The sequence below is a fragment of the Pinus tabuliformis genome, chromosome 2_2, assembly GCF_031772625.1.
Source record: "Pinus tabuliformis cultivar Carrire ecotype Pingquan chromosome 2_2, CPIR1, whole genome shotgun sequence".
NCBI lineage: Eukaryota > Viridiplantae > Streptophyta > Pinopsida > Pinales > Pinaceae > Pinus > Pinus tabuliformis.
This window is the reverse complement of record NC_142300.1, coordinates 74,373,404-74,379,767: the sequence shown is the minus strand read 5'-3', so window position 1 is coordinate 74,379,767 and position 6,364 is coordinate 74,373,404.

The window sequence follows — 6,364 nt, the reverse complement described above, 5'->3', positions numbered from 1 at the left end:
AGCATCCCCTCATAATCTAATTTGAGACCGTAAATGTTTGCATCAACGTACATCATGTAGTCTCATTGTCATCATTCCTCATTCCCATATAGGGCATATAAGAGTTAGAGAATATGTTTGTATATGGATCATATATGTTACTAGTTAACAAGTATAGTTGCTAGGACTGAGAGTTTATTAGTAATAATGGTTACATTTCATGAGTTAAGGGTGATAGGTTATGATTTTTGGGATATAGTGGTTATGGTTACAAGCTATATTAGATAATAGACGTTAGGGGTGAAAATTAGTAGGTGTTAAGGGTTATAGGGGCTTGGGATTATAGTTGTTATGTGTTATACAATTTAGGGGTGATAAGGCTTGGACATCATGGGGTTAGTAATTATAATGGTTATGGATTTAGGATTAGGAATTAGGAGTGATAATAGTTATAGGGAATGCACATAGGGTGTAGTGTTTTTAAGGATTTTGTGGTAAGGGATTAAGGATTAAGGGATTATGGCTTAAGGGTTCACATGCTAGGGCTTAAGGGTTTAAGGGTATATTATCACATATTAATTTTTTTATAATTTTTTGCAAAAAAATTATAATTGGGGTCAAAATTTTTGAAGGCTATTGTTATACATTGGGTTCATATACATGGTTATAGTTATTTTTATAAAAAATATTGGGTTCCTAGACTCAATCTCCAAGTCAAAATAATTTTACTCCAACACATACAAAGCATCACATGTCGGATGTGAATAGAAACCAACACAAGGTGCCCAACATTGGAGTGTGTATATATATGCACTATGTGTCAAGATAACATCCTAGAGCTAGGATATTTAAATAACAACAAGTCTTTTACTCTATTGCATGTGGGATAGTTCAAAGCACCAAATGTCAAAGTACCATATTGTATTACATGGTTCAAAGGTCTAGATCGTGGGTGTTGGAGATCAACAATGAATATGTGTTGCAGATTTTGAATTGGCCTGAAGTATAAAACATCATTCAAATCTTGCAATCACTGAGAAGCAACACATATACCTTAACAGATTCAATTCAAGATTCTCTTATGGCATTAAATATCATTCGTTTCTCATCTACACACTCAATTGCCACCATTGATCTAGCAATTAGATCGAATCAATGGATACACCAATTTGGTATCTATTAACTTTTTATTGAGAACTTTATTTATAAAGATTTATTTTTACCCGGTAAAAAAACAGTGTTCTGTAGTTTCTTACAAGTGAAAAGGGTTTTATTACGGGTGACAATGAAGATTGTTAAAATGTATAAGTCAGCAAGAATTCAACTTTCAATGTTAGCTTCTTATTCCATCTCAGTGTAATAGCAGTTGAAAGAATGAAATCCTTCAATAAAATTGTCTCTATCCACAAAGTATTTGACCCAGACTAGAATAACCTGGTGGACCAATCTGTGATGTTTATGACCCAATTTTGTCATGTACTAGTCAAGAGTAGATACCTCGATTATTCTTTGAGTAGAATAATGAAATTAGTAAGAGTTATAAAGTTTGGGGGTCTTGTTTTCCATTTTGTATAGTTCCTTAGGTATTTCATTTCCCTGAATTGGTCATATGGTGCTCTAAGAATTATTATTCTTTTGTTAGATCAATGATGAAAAATAAAAATTCAAATATCCTCATTTCCTTAACTAATGAATCAGTTCTCAAGATGCTATGTTACAGTCTTCCAGTATTATGAATGAAAACACCATAGAATTAAATGAAGAAACTCTTGTTCAAACCTTCAGATCATTAGCCCCACAAGTACAACTTACAGTTGTCCAAAGTGTTCTAAATTCTGAGACTTATCTACAATATTTAGTCTACCCTCTGAAATCCAAGTGGATTGTTAAACCAATGCATATCATTTTCTTGATGATTAGTCAATTCTTTGGTTTCAATAATGATAAGGCTGTCTGTGAATGTTTCCTAGGTATTTTTATGTTTTTTCATTGTCGGTAAAGTTCAATTATCCTAAATTTATAGCAGAAGAAATGCATGAACAATTGAACAGTTTCAACACCCTTTAGAGCTTCAGATATCAATCCTATCTCATCTACTTAATTTTGGATAAATTCACTGATCAATTTGAACATGTTCTGGAACCAGAAGCAATTACTTCTTTTGGAGTAAGTTCATTGATTCATAGAGCATTTTTTCTTAGAAACTAATCAGAGGGTTTCTTCAATTTTGTTAACAAGTTCATATCCAAGTTGTATTTATTGATTCATGAAGAATAATTTCCAAGAGTATGCCCAGAGCTAAAGAAATGTCTCCAACTAAGTTCAAGGTCTATAATAGGAGATTGGTTCTTATATAAGGACTATACAGTGATAAGGATTTATGGAGTAGAGGTTCAACCCTATAAACTACCTTAATTTTTAACTCATAGGGTTGATGTTTTTGATATCTTAAGGAAGATATCAGATTTGGATTTTATACATTGTTCAAGCAAGAATTTTGCAATGTATTTTAAATTCCAATAACAGTGGGACCTTTTACTATTAAGAATAGAGAAACTTCGCATATAATTCATCGATTTTATTGCTTGTTTCAATTTTGAATATGATGAATCATGTCACTATGATCCTCATCATATCATTTCAGCCAAAAGAAAGAAGCTAAAAATGGTTGAATATAAACATGAGGGTAGTTCAGAAATGGAAAGGCTAACAAACAAGTTGGAATGGTCAATTATTGAAAATGTTGATCAAAATCAATTGGGAAATGAAGAAAATTGATCCAGGAAATCAGAAGGAGTTTCAAAGGAAGGACAAGTAGAGATAGAAATAGTTACCCCGACCAAGCTTGACATTGGAGATAAAAGGCCATTTGTTGAGGATATGATGTAGATAGATGAAGAAGGTGTCACTGAGGAAGAAAGGAGAAAGAGGTCAAAATGTTCATAGGAAAAATATTCGATGCTTGTATGTTATGAAACCAACTCACAAAAATATAGAAAAGATAGATCAACAACTTAAGAATTAGCCTCTTCGAGGGGGAAACCTCCTTTACATTACAAAAATAAACAATTATTGGATGATACAAATGACAAGACCTCCTTTCTATATATAGGAGTCTAAGGGGTCATAATATAATCAGAGCCGACATAACAATAATAATGTAAGGGGAGGAAGTGAATCAATTGCCCTGAGGAGAGCGGCGATGGAGCTGGTTAGGGTTTCGAAACCAGGAAGCAGGTCGGAACCACGCAAGGGCCACGGGTAGGTAGTTCAGGTCAGTGGGTCAAAGAACAGCTGCCGGCGCGGGTTCATAGATGACTGGCAGATGGAGGTAAAAGTTGGTGTCGGGACAGGTCTTTTTGTCTTTTCATGATTTACCATAACACTGTTTTTTACAGTCTGATTACTCGTATTTTTACGTTTTCCTCCACAAGAACCGTGAAGGCTACCACCATTGACCATCGACTGTTGCTTTTCCTGGGAACGGGTAGTAACTATGGTTAACCCCGCCGAATTAGTAGACCTAGACCCAGCATTAGAGGACATCCTGTCCATGTGGGGGAAGGATACCAACGCTCAGAATGTGGAGCATTATTTTGGGGCGTTCGAATTGTCTAGGCTGGAGGAGTTAAATCAGATTGATACTCCATTGTTCCGTTTAGTAGACAAGGATGCGGGCAATGCGGCCCATAATACAGGCATAGCGGCTGTTTCCAAGCAGGTTGGCAACGATTTTGTTCCCAGAGGAGCAGAAGAGGAAGGGTTGCCGTTAGACCCAAAGGGTAAAGAAGCACCACCATGTTTTCCGCCTTCCAAGGGGTTTGAAGATTTATCCAATTTAGGGCTTTCTGCAGGTAATAGTCTGTTAAGGGCCTCTGGGGGTCTTCCATCGATTACTAGGGTTTCTCTTTCAAGGGAAACCCTCTCTTTAAAAGGGCCTACTGCTAACGGCTCCGGAGAACTTCGAGTTGGGGAGCGGGCAGGCTCTGATGGACTGGCAGAGGGCTTTTTATCCTCAAGGAACTTTGTAGCAGGACTGGCGAGTCAGAACCCGTCGCAGCCGGAGATAGAAACTATTGGGGGCATATCGCAGGCAAATACAGAAAGAAATGATGATCGAGGGGGTTATGGTTCTCCGGTGGAAGATTTAAGATTCAAAGGGGCGAAGAGGAAACCACAAAGACCCATTAGATCTCAGGAGATTGAAGGCAATTTGGTCCTTGGGATGGAGGTGTCTATCGAAGAAACCCTAGCTGTCGCAGACTGCACCTTGGTCGGCAGAGCTAGAGGTAAGAAATACTCTTCTGAATTTCTGCAAGTATGGGGTGAGTCTTGTTTCGTGACGGATAGACCGATACAGTTTGAAGCCCAAGTTCTAGGGAAGGGCTGGTTTAAGCTCAGTTTTGTAGATAAAGACTCGGCAGAATGGGTTTTTCAGCGCAATTGGCATATTGGGAACATCCCTATTCTGTTAAAGAAATGGACTCCCATGTTTGATGCATTCAAGGAGAGAACGGATGAGTTCCCTGTGTGGGTACGAGTTCCGGGCTTACCATCCTTCCTGTGGACTGAAGAAGTGTTCAAATCAATTGGTAATAGGCTGGGAGTGTATTTGGAGGCAGATATGACTTTTTTGAAAACGAAGGATAGAACGATGGCGCGTATTCTGGCTCTCCTTAACCCGAGCAGAGGCTTGGCACAAAAAATAAATCTCCAGTATAAGGATTACGTTTTTGAGCAGATATTAGACTATGAATATCTGCCGTTCAGATGCCATCTCTGTCATGAGTATGGGCACTTGGAAAAAGATTGCCCACAGCTGAGAAGAAGGCGACACTTCCGGCGGTCTTCAGCGAATAGAGGAAATGTTCAAACCCCTGTTCAGATGCCCATGGAAAATGAATTTCCGTAGATGCAAGGAGCAGAGGATATGGAGGCAGAGGAGACTGTTAAGAACCCTGCGGGTGAAGCGGTTCCAAATCATGAGGAAGCTCAGGAAATCGTCAATTCTCCGGCGGTTGATGTGGAGGAACTTGACAAAGAAGTGGAGGCCGCGGAGGAGATCGTCAAGGCAGATCCGGCAAAACAAGATCAGCGTGAAGACGAAGAAAAGGGTATGTCAGGGACCCCTTTTTCTTCTCAAATTTTTCCCGAGCATGTTTCTGTTCCTTCGCCTGTTACGTTTCCAAATTGTCATGTACAAGAATATAATGTTGATGAAATTATTGAACACATTTCAATATCCCCAAATGTAGACACTATTGCTGATGCTTTACCAGCTCTGGATATAAACTGTGAAGACCAATGGCCTCCCCTCTCACATTCAGCTTCTCGTTCATCTTGCCCTTATAACCTGAGATCTTTGGGAGGGAAACATAGTGACCCAGGGAATTTAGGTGGATTGGGACAGACCTCCTCTCTAAGTTGCCCTAAAAATAAGAGAGGTAGGAAATCGGATATGTCCAAAGCAAAACTTAAAGCTAAGCTTGATGTAGCAGATAGTAAACAATACTCTATTCCGGGGGTTCTTAGAGTAGCTCATCCCCCTGAGAGTGTTATAAAATGATATTGACTTCCTGGAATTGCAGAGGTTTGGCTAGCAAACCTAAAAAACTGGCCTTGAAAGAGTGGATAAATAACTCTAATTTAGATGTTATCTTTCTGCAAGAAACTTTGGGGAGGGCCCCTGAGATTGAAGCCATGCTAAAAACTCTTCTGCCTGGGTGGACCTTTTCTGCTGTAGACTCCACTGGTCACTCGGGGGGCATTGCTATTGGAATCAAAGAAGGACGGGTTAAAGTCATAAACCAATGGGGGATGAAAAATGTTATGGGCATGGAGGTTATCTCCCCAGATTTCTCTTTTCCTATCTCTTTAGTAAATATTTATGGACCCTGTCAGGGCAGGGAATCTTTTTGGGAAGATCTGATGTCGAAATCTGTGATGAAGTCCCCATCGTTGGTTATGGGTGGTGATTTAAATTTTTCCATAGGCAGAGCTGAAGCTTGGGGACCATCTGCTAGAGAAGACCCTCTATCAGATTTCTTCCTTAACCTCATCTCGGATAATAACTTCACAGATCCTTCTCCGATAAAACTAAAGCCTTCTTGGAGAAACCGAAGAATTGGGGAAGATCGAATTGCTAAAAGACTTGACCGCTTTTTGGTAGCTGAGTCCTTGTTTACCAAAATTCCCATGCTCAGACAGTGGGTTGAGGAAAGAGGAAACTCGGACCATTTCCCTGTTTTTCTAGACCTTTCTCTCCCTCCTCCCAAACCACCTGCCCCTTTTAAGTTCAATCCTGCCTGGCTCCAAGACCCCTCATTCTGCAATCTGTTTAATGATACATGGATTCACCCTGCTCACAATACAGATGAGGATAAAT